General features: G+C 37.2%; 1 protein-coding gene across 1 annotated transcript in view; it reads right to left on the bottom strand.

Moving 5' to 3' along the window:
• The window catches only part of LOC139130189 (soluble guanylate cyclase gcy-31-like), a 130411-nt gene extending 114095 nt beyond the window's left edge, over positions 1 to 16316 (bottom strand). The window contains exon 1 of the mRNA XM_070695939.1: positions 16151 to 16316. The gene's annotated coding sequence lies outside the window, so the exon portion shown is untranslated. The remainder of the gene's footprint in view (positions 1 to 16150) is intronic.
• Between the last annotated feature and the right edge of the window lie 1109 nt (positions 16317 to 17425).

Below are 17425 nucleotides of genomic sequence, written 5' to 3'. Positions count from 1 at the left end.
TGTTGCGATGCTATACCTATGGGTGTCACCATTATGCGACTGTTACCAGGTTAAATTGCAGCTGCAGTTGAGGATCTGTGTAAATCGGCCTACGGTCACCATGCCTTCTCCAGAATCAAAGACTGTTCCACAAAGTCGAACTGCGATTTTTGATGTCGTCATAACAATTTAGACGGGCAAATACCACTAGCGCGAAAACGCTTCCGATGTGTCTACTGATGTTGAAAACTCCCGTATTCGCCAACGCCTCCGAAACATTCAATTTATGATGTTATTCAGTAGGGAAGGCATCAACACATTAAATAACCTTAACATTTAAAGTGTCATTAGAGAATGAACGGTGGCGCGAAGGTCCTCAGAAGTCGTAATTATTGAAGGCCACGATATACGTTCGTGAAGCCTAAACTTTGACCATTTAGCGAACTAACCGACTCGTTCTCTAAAAAATGTAAGCAGTATAGAAGCCGTGGATCTTATGAGTGCACGATGGAAGAAAATACAAGACTTAATTTTTGCTTTTAAAAACTTTTGGTAAATATTCGCATTTGAAAGAAAGTGCGTATATAGTTTTGTTTATATTTGACAACATGCATTGTATATGCAAGATTCTGGCAAGGAAGCTGTATGTCGCGAACCGTGAGGAGGAAAAGGGAAGGGGTCATGTGACCTAGAATGAGGTCATTTGTGATGACATCTATATCTGGAAACCTGATGAAAATGTATGTTATGCAGCCACTGTTAGTTTCTACTTTAAATCCAAGTAAAATCTATAAACTTCGAGAATTTTAAAGTATGAGCGTCGCTGACAAATCGATAATACAGTCGTAATATCCACAAATATCCTGTCATGTAATCGCATGTGCTGCAGTATGTAGGTGTATTAACTTTAGTTCTAAATCCTCTACTTAAACTATGACGTCATAGGAACTATTTGATGCAAAAACCCCCTAAAGTTTATGCCATAGACTGCAGTCTTCTGAAGTTGTAATTATTTGTATTTATGACATCATCGCATGCAAGTAATTTCAGCTTATGGAAATAATGCACGCGGCTTGTTGGTAAATGGGCATCTAGAATTCTCTTTCCGAGGATGTTGATCTGAATCAGAAATCTGAATCTGAATCTGAATCAGGAAAACGATGAAGGTAGGAAGATAATGTTCAGATTCTGGGATCTGTAAAGTAAACGAAAAATGTTTCTCTCCAGTTCCATGAATGAGAAAGAGACCAATAATTTCCATGTATGAAACAAAATAGTTTAACACAAATTCATTTGATCAAAAAAATAAGGCCAAATAAAAAATATGTGCGTTTCTAGTAACCCGGCCAACTCGAAAAAAACCTTCGACCCTAGGCATGTTTTTCGTATTTAAAAAAAACGAGTAAAGTCTCCAATTCATGAGTTTCAGCTAACAGAAATAAAGGTAAAACAAACCACCCGACCTACCTACCCCAATTTTTGGAGGCATGCTACTGGCAAAACACGTTTTTTTTTCGTTTGGCCAAAGGTACAAACAAGTATTTCAATAAACGTTATACTCTGATAAACGTATTACAATAATGCTGGGTTACTGCTATGATTGGTAAGCCGACACTCTACATTAAAGTTTACACTTTTTTCATGGGATGGCCCGTCTGTCTGAAGTAGCTCAATAACATGAAATCCGAGATACAGTTACCAAGAATCGATGTCATACGATAAGCGTTGGGTATTCTCTGAACGAACGACAAAACATTCTGGGCAGATGTTTGCAGTCTTCGTGTCACTATTCGACATGCTCTCGTTACACTAATGGCATAATTGTTGAAATATATCTCGTTCTCCTCCGGTGTGGTTCACCCCAATGGAATTATCTCCCACCGATCCCCCAAAACGGTTCTCACAATACACCCGCCTCAGGAAGAGCCTGACACATTGGGACCTTTGTGTCTTGTTGAAGACATGTGTATAACGAAACTTTATTCGCCTGTAGTAAGATAATGATTCTCGTTCTTTCTCCCCTCCTCTTGTATTTCATGTGTTTTGCATGTATGATCGCAATCACAGCCAGGTAAAGGTGACTGAATTTTGCTGTCCTTTTTGTCTCGAAAGTGAAAGTATGTGTTCTTCATACTAACTTTCTCAGACTATCTTTCTGCCTGTCGATGTGTGTCTATCTGTCTGTCTCTCTGTGTGTCTATCTACCTGTCTCTCTACATCTTGTCTGTCCGCTTCTCATTGAAAGTGCAGCCCAAGTGTTGTTAAAGGGAAAATAGCTTAAACATTTGACAAATTTCCAATGCCATTTTTTGTTAAAAAATAAATTTCTCAAATACCCTACATCTTCAAGTATATTGAAATTCTACGAATTAGCCTTTCCAACTCGGGCTATTGTGTACAACGCACAAGTTTTAAACAATTTAATCTTAGACCAGATTCAATGTCTGAATGTAGTTACCAAAAATAACATAAGAGTTACGCAAGTAGGTTAAGGCATGGGCGTCAAACGTTATCATGAATATGCATTAGGGCTTATGAATATTCATAGAACAACACAGTGCATACGTGAGATAACAACAGGAAAGCTACATCACATCACGAATGAAGTTCGCAACTAGAACACCAGCGAGCAAACGAATTGACAAAGCACTCACTAGTGTTCACAACAAAATATAGCCTATATGCACTGTGTGGAAACTTGGAACATACAGAAAAGGACGAAACATTTACGAATGTATTCACCAACAACCGATCATCGCATACAAAAGAAATCCAAACATCAGCGATACACTGATAAAGGCCAAAGTCCACGGCATAAGAAACAAGACGACAAACGTTAACGAAAGAGTCGGACACAAAACGATCCAAAATAAGTATTCTAGAGATGAAGAGATCAACAACATAGATACAATATAAAATTAAGAAAGTGATATATCATGGAGAGACAGTTGGTACCTCCATGTTTATATAAGCGACTGAGGAACGAACCGGTTACGAAACGTGGGGTCAAAAGGTCAAGGTGGTCTGAGACCACTTCCATTTTAAATTAACAACCCATTTGTTAATTTTAACACTAACAACCTTACCCAATACCGACACAAAACACAGTAAAGCACATACAAGACAAGCGGAATGATGTGTGAAGCCACTTTCCAATCTACAATTACAAATCGTTTCGGTAATACTGCGAGTAGGCGACGGGGTCATGACCTTTTGGATGGCTTACGAGATGGCCCGATCGCGTACACAGCGACCAAATTTCTTTCGCAAATTTCAACTTGTAGAGCGCCCTATTTCTCAGAAATTTTGCTATCCTCGAACTAAGCCTTAAAATATCTTTACAACCATACCTTTAACATGTATGATTTGGTAACGTTTCCTTTAGAAAAATACCGAAATTCAAACAAGAATTGATTTTTTCCTACAAATCGTACGTATTTGGCAGAAATATCAGGGGATTAACTCCGAAATTTCCTTGGTGAAGTATATTAGTCGATTGACTTGAGTCTACTCTAATATCATATGCCGAAAAAATAAAGTTTAAACGTTGTTTACAAGATGAAATATGTTAATACATAATATAATCAATTTTGGCGGGTAAATGTTGGTATAAAGATCACGTGACACCTTTTATGCAAATTTAAATGACATAAACTGAAAGAGCTATCAAAACTACGTATGTGTACCAAATTTCATCAAAACATGACCAGTAGTTTTTGAGAAATGAAATTCAGCTCGAAATTCGGTCTGGACCCCTGCTGGACCCCTGCCTTAACTCACTTGCGTAGATCATACATGTTTAATGACAAGTTCAATACCAACTCCCATTCCGCTCGTGTGTTCGTCTACATTTGCAAGATTAATCAAAAAGGAAAAATTAATGTTCATAATAACATTTAAAAAGATGTATATTTCAGACTAGATTTACCCATTGATCACAACATTTCATTTTTCCCTGCATGATCAAATTTTTACTGTGATGAGCCAATGTTTGTTCATTAGCAGTTTTGGCATGTGACAAGTAGGATTATAGTATTTAATAGACAGAACTAATGATACAAAAACTATCAAATATTACCGGTGACGGGGCTTTTTAAAAGAGCTGCATGGGACGATGACGTCATGTCCAATTAAGAGATGAAATAATGAGAACATTATGTTTGTAAGATTGCATTAGAAACAGCTGATTGGTATTATTACTGAAATCTGAAGCTGAATTTAATGTTTCTCAGATTCAATCAATTACGTTTAATCATCGGAAGATGCTTAATTCTGCCGAAATGTAAAGTACTGAACTCGAGTCGTACTTAGGAAAAACTAAGATCGACTTTCAAAGGAAGCCATTTTAGTTTGTCACATTAATTTCGAATCGCACATGCTCAGCGATAGCAATGTCTAATCTCAAGATTTGGGAAGCAAGTGAAATTAAATAGTGATAAATTGTCTGCAGCTGACTTGCCGTGTATCATCATTGCTTTTTAATTTTCATTCACATGTTGAATTACGTCATCTAGATCGTTACATTTCATATACTACGCCAGTTGATTTTTATTGCCCTACCCCTCCGTGTCCACAAAACAGACCCCTTTTTTATGGTCCATGGCTCAAGACACTGGGGGGGGGGGCAATAAGATCACTCTGTCAGTCTGTGAGTCTGTCTGTCTGTACGTCTGTCTGTGCGTCCGTCCGTCCGTCTGCATACAAAACTTGTGGAACTCATAACTAAACCATTATTACACCAATTTCGACAGGCTTAGGTATCTGACACTGAGAGGAATTAGCATAAGATTCGAATATGCGTAATTTTTGTGAGTTTTCTTTTCTTTTTTGTTTATCAAAAGTATTTTCTTTAGTTTTCACGTGTCCAATTGGTCTTAAAGTTGGAAGTTAACATTTTATGCGTCAGTAGCTCGGTGGCAAAGTTCCTAATGACGTAATAGGTTTATTATGTCATATGGGTTGCTACGGGGTATATTTAAAACATGTACAGCATACACCAACTGATTATTATCTGGGCATCCACACTCTCGTAGAAAGGAACCGTACAATTAGATCTTGGAAATCAAGTTATAATTTCAAAACAGGTATTTACAATCTTCCTTGCAATTTGGCATGAAGGTCTCTTCCCTATCCATTGCCAGTATGATTGTTTGTCCTTTCGAATGACCCAAAGTGAAGGTTATAATAAGTATGGCGGCATCGTTCGTGAATACAATCCAAGGCAGACTTGAAATTTGAAAGATAAGTTCCACTATACAGACCATTTTGGATAAATGAATCACGACAAGGCTATGTCAAATCATGCATAAGCGCAAGCCTTAAATGTCATGTATACACGACATAAAATATTTGGCGGGAAAACCTGATCAAAAACCTTCAGAATGTATGCAAACAGTTGCTTTCCCCAAGAAGTGATAACGTTCCAAAATAGTGTTTTCATGACTAGAGTTTTATGGTTATATTATTCAAAAGAAACGAACTGGCCAAGAAGAACATATATTTGATGAATTGTTTGGCCAAGGGAAAAAATTGTTTATGCCTCGGTAGAGGTTTGATTGCAGAATCTCTCGCGGCGCCTTCGGCAAACAACTAAATACGGCGTGAGATGACAGTGTTCCGAACTAAACTGCCTCCCATATATCGAAATATTTGATCCTTTGCCCACGCTCCATTCCAGCCCTCCAGCAAGGACAACAAAGAGAAAGAATATCGACAATCAATAGATAATGTTATGACCCTCCACATCGGTGCCGCTGTGTACCACAGAAAGAAACCGCCTGATGTGTTAGCCATTCTCACGATATGAACAACTAATTACGAAATGCCAAAAGTGTTTTATTTTGACAACCATTACTATAACGATACTAATATGTCATGGGGTATGGTTTCTTTTACCCCAAGACACTCTTTCATCTTTTCAAGAACTCCGACTATAGAAACACTTTCATCTTCTCAAGAACTCCAACTTCTGACCAGCAGCAATCTGGAAATGACACTTCAAACGTAGAATTATGTTGACTACGGAAGTTCTCTCCAATGCCTATCCCTATTGATTATTTTTCCGATAAGAAACTACACTCCATCTATCCAGGATTGGTGTCAATTGAGATCATTTACGACCTCAATGGTTGTTTCGCTACCGTCACAATGATGCTTTTCCCTCTTCACCTAAAAAGCTATCAAATGGTCTTTTGGAGATATTGAGAAAATTGGCAAGAACCTCATTGAGTAAATAGAATTTTCTCTGTAATCGGAAATTGATCCAAAATTTTATTCTTGATGTCGACAGTGAAATGTTTAAAGTTTGCATGAAGAAGGATTGCGCAATAATTTGAATCTTCCATTTTACACGCACAAACAATATCAATTGCTTGATATCAACTTGAAAGCTTTGAACCTGGTTAACTCCTCTTATAAAGAGGGTTAACTGGCATAGACGCTGGTATAGTGTCATTACATGAGGCTTAAATGCAAGTTACTTCGATACGCCTGCGAACATTGATCCAAGATTGGTAAAGTTTATGAACGTAATAACTACCTATAATACGACCTTATCGATGTACCATATGACGTTGTTTTAAATTGCATCAAAGTCACTTTTAATTTTAATGCATCTGAGTTTTTTGTTGGAAGAACGGGATATTCTGTGAACAGAATCAATTAAATTGGACATTTTTTTAAATAAAGAAATATCAAGCTATATTATACACCAGCCTAATTAGTTCGCCAGGAACTACCAGTAATTTTTGATCTCGTGAAACTCAAATAGTTTTGCGTGAAATACAAAGATATATATAAATGTCAGGCTATTTTACACGATCAACACATATTTGGTTCCCGACATATCGACTTGAACCGACTCTTGTGAATTCACTAAAATAGGTAACCAGGAAGGTATGTATAATAATCAAATGCTAAATGTTTGATGAATTTTCATTGAATTGAAAAGAAATTGAAATATCTGAAAGGTGACAAATATGTGAATTTTTTGCAGTTGAGAATAAAATCATTGATATATAGTTTAAAGTCAATCGATATCAAGAATATGCCATTGCTACAGAATTAGATAGTTAGACAGCGGATCAATTCGGAAGAAGATTTTGCTTCGAAATTTTATCAGCTAAGGAATAGGCATGTCAATATTCCTGTTGGATATAATTTTCTTAATTATACTTTTTGAGATTTGGCCGAGCGGTTTTGTCTGTGGCTTCTCTGCTAGGTGACTTGGCACCGTACGTTGTGAGTTCGGACCCGATTGAAACCACCGTATTCCCTCAACGCCTTTAACATATATTTAGCTTTGACTGCAAAAGATTTAAGTTGGTGCTTACATGACAGCTGATGTGATTAACAATATTGAAGTTCATGGACAGATTTGAAAAAATGCCTTGACAACGTCATTTCAAAAAAAGAAAAAAGAAAAAAAATTACGCCGTAGCGATAGTTTGCTCGATTTTACGGAAACCTCACTTTTTTTACAATTTTACCTTTTGAGCCAACCATGACAGTCTTATTTAGAACAGCGAAAGTAATGAAACTTTGCGATTTGCCAAATCTTTGCAAAAGATATTTAAAGTGTACTACTTCTTATATCTATTGATTCAGAAAAAGCAACGTGAATTGACATCGATTAAGTTGTCTAAACTGAAAACAAGCATCCCTACCTATCTGTAGGAGGCAAGTTGCTGCTTGTACAACTACTGCGAATACCTTGCAAAAATCAAGCGACACGTGAAGGAAGCCGTTAATAGACACATAGCGCTCTTCCGGGAATCATATCGGAAGCCTATAAGACGCTCAAAATACATAACGAGGCAATTTGAACGCCGACTGACGACACGCAGGAAATTGGAAACACTTTGTAACTTGAAAATGGAGTACTCCAATTCAAAATGATTCGAGTGGCAATTGCAGTAACGTGCCTAGGTCCAATTGAAAACGACATGTTTCTTCAAAATAATACACTCCCGAATAGACAATGGCTATGAAAATGCAATGTTTTGTTAGACATTTGCACGTCAAGTATTTTTAAATAAAGGAAAACACGAACATGTAACGATTTCTCACGGAATACTGTCAGCACTAAGGTGGAAACCTTTGAAATAAACAAAATGCTTTCTTCAACACTTAAACAAACCATTTATAGCAACAGTTGTATTAAACAGTGTGAACACATTACAGTGCAAATCATCTGTATTTGCACAAAGAAAGGCATCATCTCCAATACATGTATGTTTGCAAGATTTCACCTTTTCTGATTCATTGACAGTATTGCCTTTGAATAATATCGATAAAAAGGTAAAATAAAGGGTAGCCAAGGGGTGATTTGAGTGTAGATTTTTAAAAGTACTGTAAGTTTCAAGCATCTCGCATCAAAAGCATTATTTAATTAAAACTGGGCAAAATGAAATGCCTGCACACCACTGACGGAATAAGACGTTACGTTATAATATTACAATTTTTCACATGAGGGTTTCACGAGTTCTTTTGGAAGCTAACCTTCAAATCCGGATGTTGTTTCTTAGCAACTTAAAAAAGTAAACGACCAATTGCGTCTCATTGTAAATGTCAACATGAAGTAACGCGAGGCTACTAGGAATTGAGAACACTGCCACAGCCATAAACGCTAGGGTTGTGTTATCTAGATTACACGGAAAATGAAGATATAATTCGTCTCCAAATATTGGAAGATTTTAGGACTGCTGAAGGAATTGCGTACTTCCTAAAATAAAAAGTTTGTAATGAATGCCACATTCTGAAAATGTTTGCTTGGATGTGCTGTAAAACTCTCGATGGCCAGCTCTAGTCTAACTCCCAGATCTGCTTAAGCCCTACAAACTTGGCCGTGTATTGCACTCCAAACAGAAAACTGTGCTTATCTCAGTATCCCGAAACCCTACAGAGGAAGAGCTTTCTCATTGTGGCTCCATGACTTTGGAATTCCTGACAATGTGACATTCGACAAGCATTCACCATTTAAAGGCTACACGCATAAATTAAAGACTCATTTGTTCGCCATGTTTAGTCGCGTCTCTGAGAATAACGCTGCTTATCGATTCGGGCGCGATATAAATATTTGTGATTGATTGATTGAATGAATGATTGATTGATCGATTGATAGATTTCTAATACTCAAATGACCCTGCATTCACGATGAGCGTAGAAAACGCCTATTGAAGGATATAGGTATAGGTGACACTAATTTGAAATTCCCAAAGTGCCAATTAAAGGTACAGATAGGTTTACACCACCGTGGAGTATGCGTGCAGAAACATCTCTGCCCATAATAACCTATGTATGTGTCAGAGAAAGTCTGCTAGTAACTGTCCAACTCTTTAGATTCCGACATTCTGTAAATATAGAAATGAGATCTGCATATTTGTGAAGCAAATAAAGAAACGTTATCCAGCAAATTACACTTTACTTTTATTCATAACCTATTATTGCATTAAAAGTCCGCGATGAAATTTTCGGATGTTCAGATTTACTGTTCTCACAAAGAAAAGAATACAACAGAATCGATGCAAATATCAGAATCCTAAAGTCACTTAGTTAAGTTGTTTTCTGATTAAGGTAGAATGCGCCCCTGCATAGATATTCGGACTCTCAAATTTTTGCAATTCTGTTCTGATCTACCACTTGAGGGGGCTCATTCTGAAGCTCTTGGAGCAAGAAAACTTTTCAACGTTTTCAACATTCTCTTTAGTCTGTTGAAAATCGAAAAATTTATATTTCTTCATAGAGTTAACACAGGGGTGGCGGCCATTTCGAAATTCAAATATCGGTAAATACCAGGCAATTTGTTTCTGTAGTTCCAGACTTGCACGGTGATCCCAGATTTTTGTTATGATCAAAAGTTTAAGTCTTTCACTTTGGAGGCGTGTACTACTTTAATACTCAAATTCATCCCACTGATAACTGGTTTCTGATCCGTTAACAAATGCACCCGTTTTAATTGTAGCGATTATCATGATTTACAGTACACATGTAGGAAGACAGTCATCTGAAAATAACGAGATGCCATTCGTTTGAATTTGAGCAACAAGTCGTTAGAGAACTTGCCATCCGGGTGATGAGTCATATCTCCCACATGTTCAAGTTCCTGTCAGATGTACTATTGAAAAGTCGTACCATAATACTATGTTGTGTATAAACACACCTTTTTGCACATTCTTTACAAATCTCTGCACGAGATGTTTGAGTATAAGTGATGACTGCATTTTTTACAAACAGGAAGATCTACCATCATTTGTACGACAATAATACAGTAACTTGTGAGTGTACCTCTTTCTTCATAACGGCAGTCACCATTCTGGGCTAAAACAAAATTGCACTCCCTGTACCATGCAATAAGAAAAGTCGCCCGATTAGTATACTCAATTGTTATTACACACGATTGGAAGTCATTTTGGATAATTGGATCTTCATATTTTTCAAATTTCTCAAAAGTGTTAGGTGCCTATACTGCAGAATGTCGCAATGTTACAATTTACTCTGAAAAGTGTATAACTGAAAAAGAAAAGCAGACGAGCTTACATTAGCAGATTAAACCGACATTAATTCACTATCCAATTATCGAAAATTAGTTCCAATCGTGTTATTTTCATTTTTGTTATGTATGACCTAAAGAAGGATTTGAAGTCAATCGGACTCCCGAAAGCACGATGTCTAATTAGTTTGTAACGTTAATTATTTTACTGAAGTGACTTACCAAGGTATGCATAGTCACTGCTAACAATTGCTATTGCGATTACTCGGTGATTACCTTGTCAATCACTGGAACAAGACACGCAGAGGATGAATAGACTAATTGCCTATAGACACAAATTAACCGACTGTTCACGAACGTGAGCAATATTCATTAGGCGCAAGCATAGTCTTGAAATGGCAATAGCCGGACGGGAGTGCCAGCGATAGCAATTACTCAAACGTGCTTTAGATGTCTCAGATTGGGGTACACGACAAGACAATCGGGCAATCGATTAAACGCTATCGCCGATGCCATGATCAATCACCCATTCTAATACTTCTTGTCAATCAACATCGATCCGTTCGATTAACCGCCGACTCGCACATCCATCAATGTCACGACCAAGCCAAGAAAGGCCAGCAAGGTTTTAGCTAATTGTAGCTCCCATGGTCAACCTTTCATTTGCAATTTATCATTTGTACAATGGTACATATGGATTCGTAGATGGTAACCATCCGTCTTGAGTGTACCAAATAGTGACAATTGTAAGTACACAATCGCCAAGCGTTCAAAAAAACTGCAGAACGCACAAAAGCGGCAGTTATCTTTTGTTCTTGTTTAATATATTTAAGTTTGAGCTAGACCAAAGTCTACAAGGCCATTTCAACATTATTGATTCGTTGCTTTTACTGTATTACCGCCAATATTCTTGAAGTAAGAATAATGATTAAGTATAACTCTTTGAATGCTGTAATTTTTCCCCACCAAAATTTTAGTGCAGTAACATTTTACCGATTTTTATGAATTATTCTGTAATTTTGTTGATAATTTTGAACCAAATAGCCATCACATTTCATTGGCTACAGTTTTTTTATAAATAAAATTGTCAAAAATCTAAAAAAAATGACTACGGTATGTTTTGTAAAGGTGACAAAAATTGACTTTGACGCTCAAAGGTTTAAGGAGTATTTCAAACTAGTACGAACAAAGATGATTCTTTTATTAGAGCTGTCGACACTAATGTATATCTTACGTCGCTTTCTCATTTATGGTTTTCTCCCTGAAGTAAGCGAAATAATGCAATCGACGTGATAAAGAGAACTTCATTCATAATGACCCATTTACAACCTCTTAACGATATCTAAAGTACTGTTAAATGGAGTGTTTACGAGCTCGTAAATGTGAGATATCGTGGCGGTTTAACTTCGTTCAGTATTCCAAGGATCTCTGTTCACGCATCGACAATCGTTATCGCTGATTTGTAATTCCAAGAACTCATTACACGAATACATCGTACGGTCACTAGTTTCCATAGAAACAAATTAGGGGAGGTTTAAGTAAATGTATAAGAATGCTTCAAATTGCTCTTCTAAACCAATGCTACAGCTTTTGAAAATATATAAGTGCAATATAATTGCACCAAATTGTCAAATAAAATCTGGGACTCGCCAAGTAGAGCCATAGGTTGTTTATCGGCTGGATTTCGAAATAAAGCCTTTAATTTGATAAAACTACAGCGAAGAGAAGAAAGAGCGAACACCATGCAAATAGTCAATGTCTACAAGAATTAATCCGATAACACGTGATTCAGGAGTGCTTAAATCCTCATGACGTTAATTTGCTTGGCATTTGTCATCGAAACCTACCTAGTACCGTAAGGTAATATACGCCTTAAAAGTGAAAGACTAAGCTTTCCTTAAGTATTATTCCAACCGTTCTCTTTCAAAATCAAGAATAAAAATCAGGGGTCGCCCTGCAAATTTTAGTACTAGAGAAAAAAAATTACCAGAGATTTACCGATATTTGAAATTCAAAATGGCCGCCAACTCTGTGTTAACTATATGTAGAAAAATAAAATTTACGAATTTTCGAAAAATAAGAAGGTGAAAAGTTTTCTTACACCAAGAGCAGTAAAATGAACCCCCACAAGAGAAAGAACTGTAAAAGTTTGAGAGTCCGAATATATGTCCCCGAGGCGCGTTCTACCTTAAAGTCATCAGTGTCGTCTTGAAAATGTGCAGATAGTACGCATTGAGAGGAGAAGAAAACGATTCGATGAAGTGACAAGAATGACAATAATCTTGCTGTGAAATTCCTAGCATTAATCATGTTAATTAAAAAAACTTGCAAGCAGTTTTGAAAACAAACAGTCAGATCTCTTAGACGGAGTCACAGGTAAGCAAAGCTCTTAGGGCACATCCTAATTTTCACACATCAAACTCAATCATGTCACGTTAATCAAAGAAGTGACGAGATAAGCTTTTAAAAGTGAAATAATGTTTTGAGTGAAATTCACTAACCTTGAACATGATTGAATAAAATCAAACCTGTCAAGAGATCGCTCAGTCTACTTGCTTTGATTTGTAAAAAAAATATTACAGATCGGGGAAAAAAAATTGACCCGACCTAAAGCCGCCTCCGAATGACATAATCCGAGACAAGTAGATGAATGCTTAATATATTGAAGTCAACCAATGCATATTGAAAATAATACCTGCAATGCTATGTATTGCCTAGACCTTAAAATCTGAGTGACGTCAGAGGAATATGCATCGGTAACTTTCCCATGGAAAATTCTAACTCTCACGCTATTAATTACGATATAGGTTTCCTCTTTTATGAAACGACTGTAAGAACTTTATGCGGTAACATAATCATGACTATTAAACTTTTGATTAAATAGTAATGACTAAGGCCGTTTCTTATGTTTTATCTTGTCAAATCGCAGTAACATATACCATTGGAACTGCGAGGAGTAGTGAAATATTATCTTTAAAATTGGCATTTCCAATATCTTTTACGGTTATTAACAACTATATGCTTGACCTGGTCGCAACTATAAGATTCATGACGAGTGTTAACAAGATTCTCTTGAGAATAGTCAATAATTAGTTATCGTGAAATATATGTTTCTATATCAATTCTCCAAGCTGTCGATACATTGTCAAATAGCTACATCTAGAAAGTATACACAATAAGGAAAACCGTATTAGTCTAAAATGCGTATCGCAACATATATCCTCTGATAAATTATTCATAACTCGGTGTAATCATGGTAGCTTTGCATCCACATACTCAATCATAACATGCTTTCTTCTCAATTTCCCAATGTGTTTTGATGTATGTTTGTGTGGTTGCCAGTGCGTGTCAATTGTATAAGTGACTGGCTCTCTGACATTCTGAAAGAGTTCAATTACTTCAGTTTGTCGGTGCATCGCAGTATATCTTCATATTGTTATGCCGTGTCTTAATGCGAATAGAAGAGGTAACACAATGTGTCACGCTGATCGACCAAGTACAAACGTTACAGACAATGTCAGCATGGAAACGTGACAAACTTTATGTCCCCAATGTTATTTTTGAAAAAAAGCCAAACATTCTTGTGCATTATATCGTAGCTTTGTTTATTTACGTGGGTGTCATAGAAACAGCCTCTTGCCAGCACGTAATTTTAGTATAGCGTAAAGCTACGTGTCATTTGTCGTCTTTGGTACCTTCCACTGAACCATGAACACTGTCAACATTGAAATATGTAATTATACAGGTGCTACAGGCCTGGGGTAAATATCGACAACCCAATCATACAGCTTATAATTATGATCTTGAAATTGACAGTTTCTGAAAGAAAATTGTGGGTCGACGTTGATATCGGATGCAAAATACTTCGGAAATGATGCAATTATGGACCCGATTGCTTCTATGATTGATGCGTGCGGGTACTTGAAAGGAAATAGTTGCAAAATAAGCGCTTGAAGAGAACACACAGACGTTCAACTCTTTCGGTGAGGTAGCATCTTAAGTACATGTACCTAGTGTGTTGTGTACATTAACAAAAGTACCACTGATGCTTTTAGGGACTGACTAGGTGAAATTATTTTACTTCTTTGCGCAAGAGCCGTAAAAAAACGATGTCTAGAGTTTACGGCAGGTGAAAAATGAACCATCCTAATACTACCTACCTATCTACTTACCCACCGACTTACATACGAATGTGAGTCATAATAACATAAGGAACATTACAGAGAATCTGCAGTAACTCTTATACACAGTTCATGATTACATTTAATTAAATGACGTTTTCTGATGATGTGTGAAAGAGTTTCACGAGTAGAGTTAATATTTTTTAATCAAATCTGCTATGTGTTTGCCATTAAAGAAATCTGAGCTAAGACCCCGCAGTTATTAACAAACAGCAAAATCACCTTAACGTGCTAATTTAGCTGTATTCCGTTAACTTCAAGGACCTTAACGTCAAGAGGGGAAAAACCAGGTGACCACTTAATGAAAGACCGTGAATTATGAGTCACAGTTTTGAAACCCGACCGTTGTTAAAACGAAGGTTACTGCCCTTGGTTGCTTTCATCTGAGCATTTCATTTCTAGAAAACATAAATTACGCGTGACTGCTCATGTTTTCGAAGTTAATTGAATAACTTAATCGTCAAATCTAGCGGTTTACAACTTACTAATTTGAAGTAGTGACGTGATAATCTTTTTATTCGTTCTCTCAGAGCACTGCAAAGTTATTTTTTACACGTGATCCGCAAACTATAAGAAGTTCAAGTTCAATACAGGGCAGCCTGTTCTTGATTGTAATTTTAGAACCTCGTCCATGCTGAATTGCTTTCGTAACAAACTATCAGAACGAGACGGGATTAAAAAAAAGCAGCAAAGATTGAACAATGGTAATCGATGATCAGTTTTATCTCATTTTCAATCATAGAAATTACGAAAAAAACCTCCAGTGACAATAAAAGCGGGTTGGGACAATCAACACAGAAGTATCTAGCCATAAAAACACCTTACACGTTGTAAATTATATCATTTATGTATGTTACTTGTATATAATTATTACCCCGCTTGGTTACTCCACTCTGAATATCACCGGAACATTAGCGAATATCATGATCATGAAGTCACTGTATTTTGTTTGCCAGTCTTGCAAAGAAAACACGCCAAGAGAGCAAATACATGCAAGGAAAACGATTTGCAAATCGCTTCTGGTTATTGCAAGGCCATAAAACGCCGCGTATTTTAGAAACGTCTACACTATAGTACGTATACGTACATTGGCCGCCACACCATCTGTCCCCTGTTGTAGATGCCCAACCAAGAATATTTACCCACACATGTTATCGCACAAACTTTACCCATCTTCTCGTGATCGCCCAAACCGACGACAAAATACGTCACCCCTCTTCTCTCCTACCGTCACGGCATCGCGATTTTCAAACTCCCGTATGCTTGGGAATACCGATACTTTTCAATTTACCGTTATATTCATTTTCCGTCTGTATTCCTGTTTCGCACTATCGGTAAGGGAACGGATGGTCGGGTTTAAAATAAAAAATAGATGTCGAAAGTAATCCCTACAGCACCTGCATACACGCATTATGCTGTTAACTGTCTAATGCATGGATATTTTTATCTTGCATTCTACTCAGTGCAAAAGAATTAGCATATAATAATCAACAGCACCTACCGAAATGTTTTCATGCCCTGGACAGTCCGTTCAGAATGGCAACTCTGATGTGATCAGTGAATGTTGATGATGTACGTACCAAATTTAATGATTTAGACGAGAGGATACAGCAGCATGGATGCCTCTGGTAGCGCGTTAATATTTCACGCAGCCTTCCTTATGTTGCAAAGTTCCGAGGAAAACCACTTATTATACGTATACAGTTGTGCTGCCAGCAACGTTCGGTTGAGAGTTTCTAACATCTGAGTTGTGTTAATCCGATATACAAGAGAAGACACAGCCTAATTGCCTTCCCTTGGGTCTCTTTCAAACAGCCTGAGCTAGATGATGGTAAGATCTTGTAATGAAATGAGAGTCCTCATTAACACGCCTGGAAAGTGTGGATTCAAAGGCTGGTCGTACCGTGTCGTTTTTCATGGGAAGAGATCGAGCGATTAAGTCTATCGCAATAAACACATTGGTACATTATTTGAATAAACTCGCGTAAGCGTACAGTTTCTAGGCTTTGCTGTATCATCTGAAAAATGATACCGTTGCATGGTAAAGCGATTATGATATCTGAGCTTGTTAGTGGTACTTACAAAGACTGATTTGTGGCTATCGAAATGATATTGTCATCGTTTACAGCTGTTCTCGCTGACGTGAGTTCGATCCCTCAGGTGTTAACGTTCTGCATGGTTAGAAAACATGTATCTATACTCGGTCAAACCGAGCAAAGTCGTTCTCACATTTGTTTTGCCGAAACAAACTTTTGCAGACAGAGGTTGTTTTCATGGACGGTTAAGCGTCCGTTCTTGCGCTACCGTTTTTGTTGCTCTGTGATATTTGAGCTCAGGCACATGATGGCGCCTTTCGAGACGGACCAGTTTGGAAGGGGCAAGTCAAAAGTGGAGAAAAGAGTTTGCAAAGTTCAAATTGTTGGGAAAATGTCAGCCTTTCAAAAAAACATTAACAGGACTCCACAAATAACATGGAAATCAGGAAATGCCTGTTTCCCCCTATAATATTAAAAAATGAGCAAAAAGCGACGTATTCCGTGCTCTGGTAATACCTCTCACATATTCTAATGACGTATTCTAATGGCAACTTAAAAACATTTTGCGGACTCGTATGTGTACGACAAGAAAATGCACATTTATTCTCATGAGAACACACAACCACTTATTCTATTCCCCCAAACAGCTTCGTACTGTGGTCTCTGGGAACTATTTTGTCGTTCCTGAAAAGTCTGTATTTTTATAGATTACTTGGAAAATGACTGAGGTTTTATTTATA

This window comes from Ptychodera flava, chromosome 1 (assembly GCF_041260155.1).
Source record: "Ptychodera flava strain L36383 chromosome 1, AS_Pfla_20210202, whole genome shotgun sequence".
NCBI lineage: Eukaryota > Metazoa > Hemichordata > Enteropneusta > Ptychoderidae > Ptychodera > Ptychodera flava.
Note: the sequence above shows the minus strand (reverse complement) of the source record. Positions and strands in the feature narration are given on the sequence as shown.